This window comes from Chlorocebus sabaeus, unplaced genomic scaffold (genome assembly GCF_047675955.1).
Source record: "Chlorocebus sabaeus isolate Y175 unplaced genomic scaffold, mChlSab1.0.hap1 unalloc_scaffold_593, whole genome shotgun sequence".
Lineage (NCBI taxonomy): Eukaryota > Metazoa > Chordata > Mammalia > Primates > Cercopithecidae > Chlorocebus > Chlorocebus sabaeus.
This window is the reverse complement of record NW_027327918.1, coordinates 30872-48410: the sequence shown is the minus strand read 5'-3', so window position 1 is coordinate 48410 and position 17539 is coordinate 30872.

Genomic DNA, 17539 nt, shown 5'->3' with positions numbered 1-17539 from the left:
ATCTATCTCTGCATCCACGAGCCAGGCTCTCATTCGCCCAGGCTGGCGTGTGGTGGCACAATCTGCTGACTGCAGCTTCAACCTCCCTAGGCTCAAGGGATCCTCCCGCCTTAGCCTCCTGTAGCTAGGACCACAGGCACTTGCCACCATGCCTGGCCAACTCCTTCTTAAAAAGTGTCAGAATACAGGTTCTCTTGGGCAGCAAAGCCATACACAATCAAGAATTTATTATTTTAGAATAACGGTGTTATGTTTATGAAAGCTAACAGTTGCATCCACATCAGGCACCTCCAAATGAAATGAGCTAAGAATGTTCTCAGGCTATATCGCGCCCCTCACCTGGGGCCTGTGTCCCAGGTCCCCCAGAGCAGGGTTGCAACCTCAGACAGCCACTATGGATACTGTGTTTTTCTCCTATGCCTATGAAAAAGTCTATAGATTAGGTGCAGCAAGATATTAACAAAATACAACAATTATACTGTAATAAAAGTTATGCTAAGTAAAACAAGCGTTCTGTGAACAGAAGCTCTTGGACACCCACAGCGTATCTGATGACCTAGACGGCTACTGAGTGACCAACAGGCAGGTACCGTAGACAGTGTCAGCTTTCATCCCACTGCTTAGAAGAATGGTGTACAATTTAAAACTTTGGAAGTGTTTATATCTGGAATTCTCCATTTAATATTTTCAGACCAAGGGTGACTGGGTAATAAACCGTGGAAGGCAAAACCATGGATGGAGGCACTACCGTGTTTTGCCAAAATATGCTGGCTTAAGCCAGGGTTTACTAAAGACAGAATGCTTCCCGTTTACGCTGCTGGCCCCAATCCTTGCACCAGAAAGGACATTGCTGGGTGTGGCTAAGTGCTCGAGAAGTGAAAAGCAGCACATAGAACAACTTTTGTCTAAAGTTCACTGCAGTAGAAGAAAATGACACTGATAATCATGAGTAGGAGACTAAAACACAGTGTGTGTCCCAATGTGTGAACTAGAGCAAAGCTCACCTGTAAGAGTAAAGGGTGAAAACCCCACTGTGGCTGAGTTTTGCGCCTCCACTGTAAGCGCCACCTTTTTCTCGAATTTCTGTATGTAGGAATTTAGCAGTCATCAAACATGCAAGGATTTTAAGACTGAAATTAATGATTAAAAAATGCAAGTTTAAAACACCATGGCTGATAAAAAAACATAGACAATGAAGTAATTATTGGATTCAGTGAAAATGAAAATAAAATCAAGTTGTACAATAATGCCACATAAATTATGGTCCCATGTTTTTGGTCTTGTTTTTTAAGAGACGGGATCTTGCTCTGTCGCCAGGCTGGAGTGCATAAGGGCAATCACAGCTCACTGCAGCCTTGAACTCCTGTGCTCAAGGGATCCTCCCACCAGTCTCCTGAGTAGCTGGGCCTACAGATGCGTGCCACCACGCCTATTTTTACAATTTCTGTAGAGGCAGGGTCTAGTTCCGTTGCCCAGGCTGGTCTTAAACACCTGGCTTCAAGTGATCCTCCTGCCTTCAAAGTGCTGGGCTTACAGGCATGAGATTTTCTTTTTAATTAACAAAAACTAAAAAGCACAAGGAAGCACAATTTTCAAGCAGTTGTCTTGGATTACATGGTTGAAAGCAGTGGTGGTGGGGAGGGAATCTAACACTTCCAGCACCACACTGCTTAACTTGTTCCAATGCATATGTGGCATTTTTTAAATCTGGTGAAGTAGAAAGATGTTATTTCTATTGTAAAGGCAAATGTGCAAATGAATATTTAAATGTCTCACATCAGGATACCAAAAAAAAAAAAGGAAACTGAAGTCAAACTCTTTGAGTTTTATAGGAATCCCTTAAGTAAACACACACTCTCCGATACATCACATTTCCAGGAACGGGGCTGATTTCATCTGCCTTCCACTGCGAATGGTGACATCACATTCTAGATGATTCCAGAACACATCCTCCTCCGACAGAAGGCAGGGCAGACAATGATGGTAGCGTCTGCAGCAAAGACACAGGCTCCTTAAAGGCGCCCGTGGCGAGATCAGCCCCGGGTCACCACTTCCACAGATGGGCCATTTCCCAAAGCAGATGAAGGGAGTCAAATAGGCCAGGTGGGAAATCAAGGAAGGAGTGGGCATGTTCCCAGGGGCTGTGCTGGGAGAAGTCATGACCATCTCGTGTGGGCCCTCCAGGAGAAACCCAGTGCCACTCGGGTGGCTGGGGCGTCATCAGTTGGGACCAGCGAGGTTGGAGCCAGACCCTGGGGGACGAAGCCTCTACAAGCACCAGCAGGGATGGCCTTCAATCCATCCATGCATCCTCCTCCTTGAGAAATTTCTATTACTTGTATATTAAAAACACATGCTCACTGTTGAAAGATTATAAAATACAAAAAACAAGGAAAAACAGATCTAGACTCCCCCTGGCCCAGGGGGAACCTCCACATTTTTAGCGTTTTCTGTCTGCATTTTCCTATTGGATGGTGGAAACAGACCACTCTTCTGCTGGCACAGCAGACAGATCTGTTTATCTCCTACAAATATGGAAATTAATGAACAAAACAGCTGACCACACACCTCTTTTCTACAGAAGAGCTCTTTCTGGGCCCCCACTGCAGCCCCACATTTCCTCCCACCTGGCTACACACCTCCCCATCTGTGGTCCTACTGTGACACACGTACACCCTGGAGGCCCGGCACCTTCTCCTATCAGGATAGACTGCCCAGGCCTAAGCCTGCCTTCCCCTCTCTACCACTCGGGTGGCTGAGGCACCATCAGTTGGGACCAGTGAGGTTGGAGCCAGACCCTGGGGGTCTCCTCCTTGGTTTAGTCCCTCATGGGGGTAGCTGCCTGGGACAAGGATACAGGAAGTGAATTTCCGGGATATAACATTTTTGCACAGATCTGTGTCATCCACACCCAACTGACAGGTCCCCAAAAGTGTATGTCTGTGAGTCTGTCCTCCTGGTCTGGCCAGTTTCCACAGATGGGATGAACACAGCCGAGGGGCAGCCACACTTTGGAAGAAAGGGCTGGAGGGCCAGTTCGTAGGCTGCAAACTCCCTCGCCCCACGCCACTTTGGGAACAGGCCTGACCCTCACTCTCGGCCGTGGCTTCGGCCGCTCAACCCCGGGCCTCCTTCCCTGAGCTTCTGACTTGGTGGGGAGACAGGGGAGGCAAACTCCTCAGAGGGACTGTGAGGCAGCCTCCAGCCCTGCCATCTGCAGGGCTCTGCAGGACCACCTGGTTTCTCCCCACTGCCCTGTCCCTCTGTGGCCCCGGGTCAGGCACCCCCCACCCACCCACCCACAGTCTGGCTCATGAGGTTCTCCTGCAGCCCCCATGGCTGCCTGGGTCACCTCCCACTCTCCCTTGTGGCTTTGTGTCTTGATCTACCTTTGCTGTCGTTCCATGCATCTGTCCTCACGAAGGCTTAATCTACCATGTTTATCAGAAGTCTCAACCTAAATTCATTCAATTTCCACCTAGAGATGAGGGGAGTACATGGGGCATTTTGAAAGGAGTTTGTGGTTAGGGCCTTTGTTCATAAAGACTCTGCTGTTTAAAGAGGGCTGCTCGTAGACTCACAAAGCCCCAGGTCCAACACTCAGAGTCAGTGCAGACTCTTCCTGTGCTAAAACATGCCCTGTGAACTCGAACAGGCTTGACAAGCTGCTTCTGTAAGGCTCAGGCCTGAGAGATCCCAACCTCCACCCTCCTACCTGGCAAGATCTGGGTCCGTGTAGGGGACAGTTCGGATGCATTCGCCCACATAATTCACCGGGAAGTGCATCAGGAAGTGAGTCTTCATCTGCCAGGGCTTGAAGGTGGGTTCCTGAGGGATAAGGTGCGGTCAAAGGTGGCTGTCCTATTTTTATTTTGGCCTTTTCTTAGTGTGTGTTTTCTGTAACTACTGCTGTGTAGAACTTCTATATGAGTTTTAGGTTGTGAATCTTGCCCACCCAGAGTTCCCCCACCCCAGAGAGCCTCCACTTCGGCCCCCCTGGGCTGGTCCTGCCTGTGCTCCGCTTGGTGTGAATGTTGAGTGTGATCGGTCCACAGGGCTGCTTGACCCTGCGTCTCCTTCCTTCTTGTTGCTGAGGCCAGTTCTGTTCTCTCTTTCTCCACCTGAACTGCATTTGAAGCCAAGATGAAGGATGAGAAGTGGTTGCTAAGAAGGACCCTCCTGCAGCGAATTCGCTGTGAGGAGGCTGCGCTGGCCCAGCCTGTCATTTCCTTCTCTAAGCTCCTTCCAGAGGTCGGCAAGGGGCAGCCTGTCCCTGCCTGCTCTCGTGGCCTGCGAATCAAGAATGGATTTTACATTTCCAAATGATTGAACAAATAAAAAACTAACACTTCTGTGGGGAAAAGAAAGAGAGATCAGCTTGTTACTGTGTCTATATAGAAAGAAGTAGACATAAGAGACTCCATTTTGTTCTGTATTTGAGATGCTGTTAATCTGTGACCCTACCCCCAACTTTGTCCGTGCAAGAGACACGTGCTGCGGCGACTCAAGGTTTAATGGATTTTGGGCTGTGCAGGATGTGTCTTTGTTAAATAAGTGCCTGAAGACAGCTTGCTGGTTAAAAGTCATCACTATTCTCTTAATTTCAACTGCCCAGGGACACGTACATGGCCAAAGTCGCAGAGACCTCTGCCTAGAAAAGCTAGGTATTGTCCAAGGTTTCTCCCCATGTGATAGGCTGAAACAATGCTGCTAAAAGGTTTATGGAGATGTTTGCATATGCATCTCAAGGCACAGCATTTTCCTTTAAACTTATTCATGTCACAGAGATTTTTGTTCATATGTCTTACTGCTGATTTCCTCCCTACAATGATCCTATTGTCCTGCCACTCCCTTATCTTTAAGATGGTAAAGATAATTATCAATAAATACTAAGGGAACTCAGAGACCGGTGCCAGTGTGGGTCCTCTCTAAGCTGAGCGCCAGTCCCCTGGGCCCACTTTTTCTTTCTCTATACTTTGTCTCTGTGTCTCATTTCTTTTCTCAAGTCTCTTGTTCCACCTAACGAGAAACACCCACAGGTGTGGAGGGGCAGGCCACCCCTTCATCTGGTGACCAACGTGGAAGCTTTTCTCTAAGGTGAAGGTACACCAGAGCGTGGTCATTGAGGACAAGTCGATGAGAGACTCCCGAGTACGTCTACAGTCAGCCTTGCGATAAGCTTGTGCACTCGGAAGAACCTAGGGTAACAATGGGGCAAACTGAAAGTAAATATGCCTCTTATCACAGCTTTATTAAAATTCTCTTAAAAAGAGGGGGAGTTAAAGTCTCTACCAAAAATCTAATTATGCTATTTCAAACAATAGAACAGTTTTGTCCATGGTTTCCAGAACAGGGAACTTTAGATCTAAAAGACTGGGAAAAAATTGGCAAAGAATTAAAACAAGCAAGTAGGGAAGGTAAAATCATCCTACTTACAGTATGGAATGATTGAGTCATTATTAAAGTAGCTTTAGAACCATTGCAAACAGAAGAAGATAGCGTTCCAATTTCTGATGTCCCTAAAAGCTGTGCAGTAGATTGTGAAAAAGAGGCAGGGATAGAATCCTGGAAAGGAAAGTTCACACTGTAAATGTGTAGCAGAGCTGGTAATGGCTCGGTCAATGCAAAATGTTTATGATAATCAATTACAGGAGGTAGTATATCCTGAAACGTTAAAATTAGAAGAAAAGAGTCCAGAATTAGCAGAGCCATCAGAATCTAAACCACGATGGCCAACTCCTCTTACAGCACCTCAGATGCCTGTAACTTTACAACCTCAAATGCAGGTTAAACAAGTACAAACTCCAAAAGAAGATCAAATAGAAAAAGAGTCTCTGGCATGGCAATGCCAATCCAAATACAGTGTCCACAATATCAGCCAGTAGAAAATAAATCCCAGCCGCCAGTAGTCTATCAATACTGGTTGCCAGCCGAGCTGCAGTATCGGCAGCCCCCAGAAAATCCGTATGGACAACCAGGAACATTTCCACTGCCACAGGGCAGGGTGCCATATCCTCAGCCGCCCACCATGAGACTTAATCCTACAGCACCGCCTAGTACACAGGGTAGTGCAGTACATAAAATTATTGATGAGGCAAGAAAACAAGGAGATATTGAGGCATGGCAATTCCCAGTAATATTAGAAGCAAGACCACCTGGAGAAGGGGTCCAAGAGGGAGAGCCTCCCATAGCTGAAGCCAGATATCAGTCTTTTTCTATAAAAATGCTAAAAGAAATGAAAGAAGGAGTAAAACAGTATGGACCCAACTCTCCTTACATGAGAACATTATTTGATTCCATTGCTCATGGACATAGACTCATTCCTTATGATTGGGAGATTCTGGCAAAATCATCACTCTCACCCTTTCAGTTTTTACAATTTAAGACTTGGTGGATTGATGAGGCACAAGTACAGGTCCAAAGAAATAGGACTGCCAATCCTCCAATTAACATAGATGCAGATCAACTATTAGGAATAGGTCAAAATTGGAGCACTGTTGACCAACAAGTAATAATGCCAAATGAGGCCATTGAGCAAATCAGGGCTATCTGCCTTAGGGCCTGGGAGAAAATCCAAGACACAGGAACCACCTGCCCCTCCTTTAATACAATAAGACAAGGCTCTAAAGAGCCCTACCCTGATTTTGTAGCAAGACTTCAAGATGCTACTCAAAAGTCAATTACCAATGAAAATGTCCGTAAGGTCATAGTGGAGTTGATGGCATATGAAAACACCAATCTTGATTGTCAATCAGCCATTAAGCCATTAAAAGGAAGGGTTCCCGCAGGATCAGATGTAATCTCAGAGTACGTTAAAGCCTGCAATGGAATTGGAGGAGCTATGCATAAAGCTATGCTTATGGCTCAAGCAATCACAGGAGTTGCTTTAGGAGGACAAGTTAGAACATTTGGGGAAAAATGTTATAATTGTGGTCAAATTGGTCATCTAAAAAAGAATTGCCTAGTCTCAAGTAAGCAAAATGTAACTACTGAAGCTACTACAACAACAGATAAAGAGCCACCTGGCCTATGTCCAAGATGTAAAAAGGGAAAACATTGGGGTAATCAATGTCGTTCTAAATTTGATAAAAATGGGCAACCAGTGTCAGGAAATGAGAGGAGGGGCCAGCCTCAGGCCCCGCAACAAACTGGGGCATTCCAAATTCAGCCCTTTGTTCCTCAGGGTTTTCAGGAACAACAACCCCCACTGTCACAAGTGTCTCAGGGGATAAGCCAGTTATCACAATACAGCAATTATCCCCCGCCACAAGAGGCAGTGCAGCAGTAGATGTATGCACCATACAAGCAGTCTTTGCTTCCAGGGGAGCCTCCACAAAAAATCCCCACAGGGGTATATGGCCCAGTGCCTGAGGGGGCTGTAGGACTAATCTTAGGAAGATCAAGTTTAAATCTAAAGGGAGTTCAAATTCATACTGGTGTGGTTGATTCAGACTATAAAGGCGAAATTCAATTGGTTATTTGTTCCTCAATTCCTTGGAGTGCCAGGCCAGGAGACAAGATTGCTCAATTATTACTCCTACCTTATATTAAAGTTGGAAAGAGTGAGATAAAAAGAACAGGAGGGTTCGGAAGCACTGATCCGGCAGGAAAGGCTGCATATTGGGTAAGTCTGGTCTCTGAGAGCATACCCGTGTGTAAGGCCATTATTCAAGGAAAACAGTTTGAAGGGTTGGTAGACACTGGAGCAGATATCTCTGGCATTGCTTTAAATTAGTGGCCAAAAATTGGCCTAAACAAAAGGCTGTTAGAAGACTTGTCGGCGTAGGCACAGCTTCAGAAGTGTATGAAAGTACATGATTTTACATTGTTTAGGACCAGATAATCAAGAAAGTACTGTTCAGCCAATGATTACTTCAATTCCTATTCATCTATGGGGTCGAGATTTATTACAACAATGGGATGCAGAAATCATTATGCCCGCTCCATTATACAGCTCCACGAGTCAAAAACTCATGATTAAGATGGGATATATACCAGGAAAGGGATTAGGAAAAAATGAAAATGGCATTAAAGTCCCAATTGAGACTGAGAAAAATTAAGAAAGAAAAGGAATAGGGTATCATTTTTAAGGGCGGCCACTGTAGAGCCTCCTGAACCCATTCCATTAACTTGGAAAACAGAAAAACCGGTATGAGTAAATCAGTGGCCGCCAGCTAAGCAAAAACTGGAGGCTTTACATTTATTAGCAAAGGAACAATTAGAAAAGGGACACATTGAGCCTTCATTCTCACCCTGGAATTCTCCTGTATTTGTAATTCAGAAAAAATCAGGCAAATGGCATATGTTAATGGACTTAAGAGCAGTAAATGCTGTAATTAAACCCATGGAGCCTCTTCAACCCGGATTGCCCTCTCCAGCCATGATCCCGAAAGACTGGCCTTTAATTATAATTGATCTTAAGGATTGTTTTTTTACCATTCCTCTGGCAGAGCAAGATTGTGGAAAATTTGCCTTTACTATACCAGCCATAAATAATAAAGGATCAGCCACCAGGTTTCAGTGGAAAGTATTACCTCAGGGATTGCTTAATATTCCAACTATTTGTCAAACTTTTGTAGGTCAAGTCCTTCAACCAGTTAGAGGTAAATTTTCAGATTGTTATATTATTCACTATATTGATGATATTTTATGTGCTGCAGAAACAAGAGACAAATTAATTGACTGTTACACATTTCTGCAAGCAGAGGTTTCCAGTGAAGGACTAACAATAGCTTCTGATAAGATCCAAACCTCTACTCCTTTTCATTATTTAGGGATGCAGAGAGAAAATAGAAAAATGAAGCCACAAAAAATAGAAATAAGAAAAGATACACTAAAAACATTAAATGACTTTCAAAAATTGTTAGGTGATATTAATTGGATTCGGCCAAGCCTAGGCATTCCTACTTATGCCATGTCAAATTTGTTCTCTATCCTAAGAGGAGAGCCAGACTTAAATAGTAAAAGAATATTAACCCCAGAGGCAACAAAAGAAATTAAATTAGTGGAAGAAAAAATTCAGTCAGCGCAAATAAGTAGAATAGATCCCTTAGCCCCACTCAACTTTTAATTTTTGCTAGTACACATTCTCCAACAGGCATCATCATTCAAAATACTGATCTTGTAGAGTGGTCATTCCTTCCTCACAGTACAATTGAGACTTTTACATTGTACTTGGATCAAATAGCTACATTAATTGGTCAGGCAAGATTACAAATAATAAAATTGTGTGGTAATGACCCAGACAAAATAGTTGTTCCTTTAACCAAGGAACAAGTTAGACAAGCCTTTATCAATTCTGGTGCATGGCAGATTGGCCTTGCCAATTTTGTGGGAATCATTGATAATCATTACCCAAAAACAAAAATATTCCAGTTTTTAAAATTGACTACTTGGATTTTACCTAAAATTACCAGACATGAACCTTTAGAAAATGCTCTGACAGTATTTACTGATGGTTCCAGCAATGGAAAAGCAGCTTACACAGGGTCAAAAGAGCGAGTAATCAAAACTCAATATCAATCAGCTCAAAGGGCAGAGTCGGTTGCAGTCATTACAGTGTTACAAGATTTTAATCAACCTGTTAATATTATATCAGATTCTGCATATGTAGTACAGGCTACAAGGGATATTGAGACAGCTCTAATTAAATATAGCATGGATGATCAGTTAAACCAGTTGTTCAATTTGTTATAACAAACTAAGAAAAAGGAATTTCCCATTTTATATTATTCATATTCGAGCACACACTAATTTACCAGGACCTTTAACTAAAGCAAATGAACAAGCTGACTTACTGGTATCCTCTGCATTCATAAAAGCACAAGAACTTCAGGTTTTGACTCATGTAATTTCAGCAGGATTAAAAAACAAATTTGATGTCACATGGAAACAGGCAAAAGATATTGTACAACATTCCACCCAGTGTCAAGTACTACACCTGCCCACTCAAGAGGCAGGAGTTAATCCCAGAGGTCTGTGTCCTAATGCATTATGGCAAATGGATGTTACACATATACCTTCATTTGGAAAATTATCATATGTTCATGTAACAGTTGATACTTATTCACATTTCATATGGGCAACCTGCCAGACAGGAGAAAGTACTTCCCATGTTAAAAAATATTTATTATCTTGTTTTGCTGTAATGGGAGTTCCAAAAATAATTAAAACTGACAATGGACCAGGTTATTATATTAAAGCTTTCCAAAAATTCTTAAATCAGTGGAATATTACACATACAACAGGAATTCCTTGTAATTCCCAAGGACAGGCCATAGTTGAAAGACCTAATAGAACACTCAAAACTCAGTTAAACAAAAAGAAGGGGGAGACAGTAAGGAGTGTACCACTCCTCAGATGCAGCTTAATCTAGCACTCTATATTTTAAGTTTTTTAAACATTTGTAGAAATCAGACTACTACTTCCGCAGAACAACATCTTACTGGTAAAAAGAACAATCCACATGAAGGAAAACTGATTTGGTGGAAAGACAACAAAAATAAGACATGGGAAATAGGGAAGGTGATAACTGGGGAAGAGGTTTTGCTTGTGTTTCACCAGGAGAAAATCAGTTTCCTGTTTGGATACCCACTAGACATTTAAAGTTCTACAATGAACCCATCGGAGATGCAGAGAAAAGCACCTCCACGGAGACGGAAACACCCAATCGAGCGCCATTGACTCGCATGATGAACCAAGTGGTGATATCAGAAGAACAGATGAAGTCACCACGCACCAAGAAGGCGGAGCTGCCGACCTGGGCACAGTTAAAGAAGCTGACACCGTTAGCTGGAAAAAGCCTAGCTAGCACAAAGGTGACACAAACCCCAGAAAAAAATGCTGCTTGCAGCTCTAATGATTGTATCAACGGTGGTAAGTCTCCCCATGCCTGCAGGAGCAGCTGCAGCTAATTATACCTACTGGGCCTATGTGCCTTTCCCACCCTTAATTGGGGCAGTCACATGGATGGATAATCCTATTGAAGCATACGTTAATAATAGTGTGTGGGTACCTGGTCCCACAGATGATCGTTGCCCTGCCAAACTGGAGGAAGAAGGAATGATGATAAATATTTCCACTGGGTAACGTTATCCTCCTATTTGCCTAGGGAGAGCACCAGGATGTTTAATGCCTGCTATTCAAAATTGGTTGGTAGAAGTACCTACTGTCAGTCCCACCAGCAGATTACTTATCACATGGTAAGAAGAGAAGATAATCTCACTTTAGACATTTCTAAATTAAAAGAACAAATTTTTGAAGCCTCTCAAAGTCACTTAAATATTGTGCCTGGAGCTGAGGCGTTAGATCAAGTGGCAAAAAATCTTTATGGATTAAACCCAACGACTTGGATTAAGTCTATTGGGAACTCTACTGCAGTAAATTTTGGAATTATGTGTCTCTGTTTAATCGGCTTGTTTTTAGTGTGCCGGACCAGCCGAAGAATCCTGCGTCAAATCGAGACAATGAACAATCCTTCATCGCCATGGCACATTTATATAGAGGAAAAGGGAGAGAGAATGTTGCGGGAAGTCAGGGACCTTGAATGCAGGGAATGGCTGAAGCCACGGCAGAAAAACATAAAATATGAAGATTTCATGGACATTTATTAGTTCTCCCAAGTTAATACTTTTATAATTTCTTATGTCTGTCTTTACTTTAATCTCTTAATTCCATCATCTTCTTTGTAAGCTGAGGAGGATATATGTCACCTCAGAACCCTGTGATGATTGCCTTAACTGCACAAATTGTTTGTGGAGCATGTGTGTTTGAACAATATGAAATCTGGGCATCTTGAAAAAAGAACAGGATAACAGCGATGTTCAGGGAACAAGGGAGATAACCTTGAACTGGCCACCGGTGAGCTGGACGGAACAGAGCCATATTTCTTCTCTTTTCTTATGCAAATAGGAGAAATATCGCTGAATTCTTTTTCTCAGCAAGGAACATCCCTGAGAAAGAGAATGCGCTCTGAGGGTAGGCCTATAAACAACCCCCTTGGAAGCGTTCTGCCTTTTACGGTTGAAGCCGAAGGGATGAAATAAGCCCCGGCCTCCTGTAGCGCTCCCAGGCTTATTAGGATGAAGAAATTCCCACCTAATAAATTTTGGTCAGACAGGTTGTCTGTTCTCAAACCCTGTTTCCTGATAAGATGTTATCAATGACAATGAGTGCCCAAAATTTCATTTTTAATTTTAATTTTAACACCATCCTGTGATCTCATCCTGCCTCCACTTGCTGGGTGTGGCGGCCAGGAGCCCGAACGCGGGGGGTGCCGGCACCCCCGGCGATGGGGCTCCCAGAAGCCAGGAGGGCGGGCCGGGGGTGGCGGCCGGGAGCCAGGGGGGCGGGCCGGGGGTGGCGGCCGGGAGCCCGACCGCGGGGGGTGCCTGCACCCCCGGCAATGGGGCTCCCAGAAGCCAGAGGGGCGGGCCGGGGGTGGCGGCCAACACGGTGAGACCCCTGTCTCTACTAAAAATACAAAAATTAGCTGGGCACGGTAGCAGGCACCTGTAATCCCAGCTACGTGGGAGGCTGAGACACAAGATTCTGTTGAACCCTGGAAGCAGAGGTTACAGTGAGCTGAGATTATGCCACTGCAATCCAGCCTAAGTGACAGAGCAAGACTCTGTCTCAAAAATAAAAATAATAAATAATAACAAAAGAAAAAATACATATGCATTCCTAGTCCCTTGGAGCTGCAGCAACAAAGCTGGTGATATATTTTGGGTGCTTCTAATCAATGTTTTCCATGAGCCACACTGCAAGTCTCAACCTTGCCCCTGCTACAGTAATTATCTATTACAAATTAAAACAAGAGCCATAACTCTGTCTCCTACTAAAATATTCTAATTGAGACATGTTAACAGAATACATTTCTTTGGGTGATAAAGTATCCACCAGGGTGGGGAACAGACAGCCCACCGCTTGTGCTGTGGCCCTAACCACCAAGGACTCATGAATCATCCACAGCAAGGCTGGGGACTCAAAAAGAACACTAAATTGCTCTTTGACATTAATTCTTAAATCTTGAGAAACCAAAGTTCTCTTTGTAACAGACTTGAAAAAGGATGAAGTCAGAAGTAGCTCAGCAGAGATGCACCAACTCTTACCTGAGAGAGACACCCCTTGCTAATCACGTCTGGATTAACGGATGTGCTAAAAGCATCTCTTCCAACAGAGACACAGACTGCAAACAGGAATGCCATGAACACCTTCCCCAGATAACCCAGTCCTGACCCATCCACCCCTCAGGAGGTCCCCAGACAAGTCCAATAAGGAAATGACCCCACAGCAGATTCAGGTGCAGGCAGTGAGGGTAGTGGCGTCAGGGAATTCCGCTGTAAACCTTGGCAGCACGCAGGGAGGTGTACCCAGCTGGACAAGTGAAGTCAAAAGTGCAGGATGATCTGGCCATTCCAAATATGCAGGGCATTCCAATTTTGTTAAAAAGAAACCCAGCCTTTGAAAAGGCCCGGACTTCCCACAATGTGTGGTATTTATAGTGTGGAGGGCACTGTAGAGAAGTTATCAGAGGGTTCATGACGGCAAGATCCACGGAGGCTCTGCCATGTGCCAGGCATGAGACAAAAATTTACACAAAACACCTCATTTCACCCTACACAGAGTCCACAGACTGCTCCACAGTCTCCCAGGTAAGAGTTAGTGCATCTCTGCTGAGCTACTTCTGACTTCATCCTTTCTCAACTGCTTCATGTGTCACCCTACACAGAGTCCACAGACTGCTCTACATTTCACCCTACAGAGTCCACAGACTTCTCCACATTTCACCCTACAGAGTCCACAGACCTCTCCACATTTCACCCTACAGAGTCCACAGACTGCTTCACATTTCACCCTACACAGAGTCCACAGACTGCCCCACATTTCACCCTACACAGAGTACAGAGACTGCTTCACAGAATACTACCAAAGGGGACCATCAAATGATCCCCAAGAAGTAATGAGCGCCTTAAAAGTAAGAAAGCCAACCTCCTCCCCCTCTCTTAACTCCCTCTCCTCATTTCCGCAGAACCAAAGAAATATGAAGGGCCAGTGACGCCCCACTGAAGAACGCTCTCATGGTGGTTACACTCTGTACATAGGGAGCACAACACTGCTCCGTGCTGCATGAGGCTACTATTCTATACTACACTAGTACGATCTGTTTGTTCTATTCTATACTATTCCATTCTCTATGATAGAATACTACAGCTTCATTCCATACGATAAAATACTGTACTATCTGTTCTATTCTATTCTATTTTCTTCTATACAGAAAGGAGTTAGCCAGCTTGCTTTAGGCAGACAGTAAGGGAAGGGTCCCAGAGAGCCTCCAGCCCATGTTTTGTGCAGATAGGGGGACTTGCACGGGGGGGCTCGCCTAAACATGCTCACAGCAGACTAAAGGTCCCCATGCACACGAGGGAATGGGGTGGAACCACCAGATATTTGCCCCTTAGACAGCGAGCCCAGCCCCATCAGCTTCTACATAAAAGCCCTTGTAGTCAACTGGGAAGGGAGCGACCAGCAACCTGCTCTCAGGACCCCTCTTTTCGCTGAGAGCTTAACTTTTAGCTTAACAAGTTCCACTGCACTCACTCTTCGATGTCCCCGTGCCTGTTTCTTCCTGGTCATGAGACAAGAACCTGGACCCAGCTGAGCTAAAGAGCAAAACTCCTGCATCAGTGCTACAGAACACTATCCTCTCTGTTCTGTGCCATGCGACTCTACTATTCCACACCACACTACGTAATATTAATACTATGCTGTGTGTTCTAATCTAGATTGTATTATGCTATGCAATACTACGTCATTAGTTCAACTGTATACTCTACAATACTATCCTACTTGTTCTATTCTAGACCATGTAATACTATTTGTCCTATTGTATACTACACTACATAATGTTACACTGTTTCTTCTATTCTATGCTACCCTATATAACATTATGCTATTTGTTCTATTCTGCGCTACTCTATATAATTCTATTCTGTTTGTTCCATTCTATACAATACCTTGCATCATTTTACCATGTTCCACGATACAAGAGTAGAGTCAGTTATACTTTCATAATCTCTTTTCAAAGCTCTTACCCAGTAAGAAATGTGATGTTTTACTATGCCTCACATAAATGCACATTTCATGATAATCAATGCCATTTCCTATGGTTGTAGAATTCTGTCTCTATGATTCTACTGATACGGCTTCTTTGGGCTTTTCTTTAAGTCCCTTGCAGTGTCTGGTTTCCTAGTGAAAAGATGACTAAGGTCCCGATAAGATCCTACAAAACCAGCATTCACACAGGCTCACCTGTGTGCACACTGCTGGACTCCGTGTTGAAGGAGTGACAGGAAGACAGATGGCTGTCGGTGGATGGAAGGCAACAAGCACAGAGTAGATTCCAGAACTGAGACGTGTACCAAGGCTCTGGCACAGCTGAGGGTCGATCCCAATTCTAGCCTCTCACAGAAAGGCAGAGGAGACTTAGCACAAAGAGCACAGAACTTTGCTTTAATAAAGCAAATGCTTACCATCCACTGTGAGGAGCTCAAGGAGAAATGGCAGTAGGCTCTACTAATGATACTGCTTTAAAAAATGGAAGGGAGAGGGTACATTTTCACATGGGCCATGTGGAAAGTTGGATGGACCTGCCGCTGGACCTGCCCCTGGACCTGCCGCTGGACCTGCCGCTGGACCTGTTCCTGGACCTGATGCTGGACCTACCGCTGGACCTGATGCTGGACCTGACGCTGGACCTGCCCCTGGACCTGCCACTCGGTCTGCTACTGGACTGCTAACAAATGCTGCAGATTTTTATGGAGAGAAAAGTACAATGCGTCTGAGAGCAGCTGTCCCAGCTCTGGATGAAGCCGGCAGAAAAAGGAAGCAGCAGAGACGCTGGTATCATTCAGTGGGCAGAGTCAATGACCCTCCTCTAAGTCCAGCAAATCTCAACCTGCATGTCTGCAACTAGAAATACCAATCACAAGCCAGACCTCCTGGCAAATACCATTGACCCACTGTAATTCTCTGTGGTGTATTATGTCCCATGTACAGGAAATCATTCACAAAGCCTTTAACCAGGAAGTACTAACATGACTTTTAATGCAATATAACAGCTTTGCACCCATTTAACATATATTTAACCCCAGTGGTATATGTAAATATATATTTTATAGAACATCAGGCATGTTTACCTAATGGCTCGAACTTTCACAATGTCTCTCTCCCTGAGAGGACAGCGGAGGATCCCATGCACTGTCTCCAGGAACATGCCCCTCCCAGAGAGGATTCACAAATCCAATGTGCACATGCATGCATGCACAGACACATATCACACACACACATACACACGGACACGCACACCTACATGCAATACATACATTCACACATGCACACACATTCACATAATCACGTAATACCACCACATAACACATGCATACACACACAACACTCAAACACACACGCACAAACATACAACACTCAAACACACATGCACAAGCATACACACAACACTCAAACACACATGCATATACATACACATTCTGACACACATACATATGTAAATGCGTAGACATAACATGCACAAATATACATGTATAACTATATACACACGAGCATCCATGCATGTCTACTTGCACATATGTGCAGTCGTGCCTAAACATGTAACAGATGCACACACATACATGCAACACAAATACACATGCACACATATACACATGCATGCACATGTACATTACACACAAAGGCACACATACATGCACAACACATATACATGCAATACACACTTTCATACACATAAATGCAAACACACATACATATATACATCCCTCAAAGACCCCATTATTCAATTCTAAACAAAGTAGTTTATCCCCCAAATGTACCTTCTCGTAATTAATAAGCTCTACTGCACATTTCTTGTTTCAAATAATGAGGTCTCACACACAGCACACACACATTTATACTCCAATACGTGTGAACATATAAATAGAAATAGGCACACGGGCACGAAGACCCTCTTCTGTAAAGGTATTCTCAAACTTGAACTGAACGAATTCTGCTAATTATAGTCAGAGTCAGCAAAGATATATATTTGACCTCGGAATGAATATACTCGTTCTTTTCGTTACCCCTGGCAACAGCAAGAATGTAAAACAGAGTTGTGCGATACCATGTCACTTATTCAATCCCACTTCCTGGGATCTGACCCACTTGGAATAGCGTTTCTGTCTGAGTGATTTCCTTCTGACTAAAATCATGAGACAATTCCTTCTCTTCCTGCTTTCTCTTTCCCAGGCCTTTTCACTGCCCTTTCATCATCTCGGAAACTAAATCATACTTGTCAAAATGGAATGCAAAGAAACAGCCTTAGGAGAGAATCCCACAATGGAATGGACCCCAGAGAGGAAAAAATATTCTTTTTGAAAATGTACAAAAGGAAAAGTCAAGAGGTCTGGGTTCCCTCTCATGACAGAAACAGACGTTAGCATAGCAGGTCGCTCAGCACAGTTCAGCTCTGTGTATGAAACAGAGATTC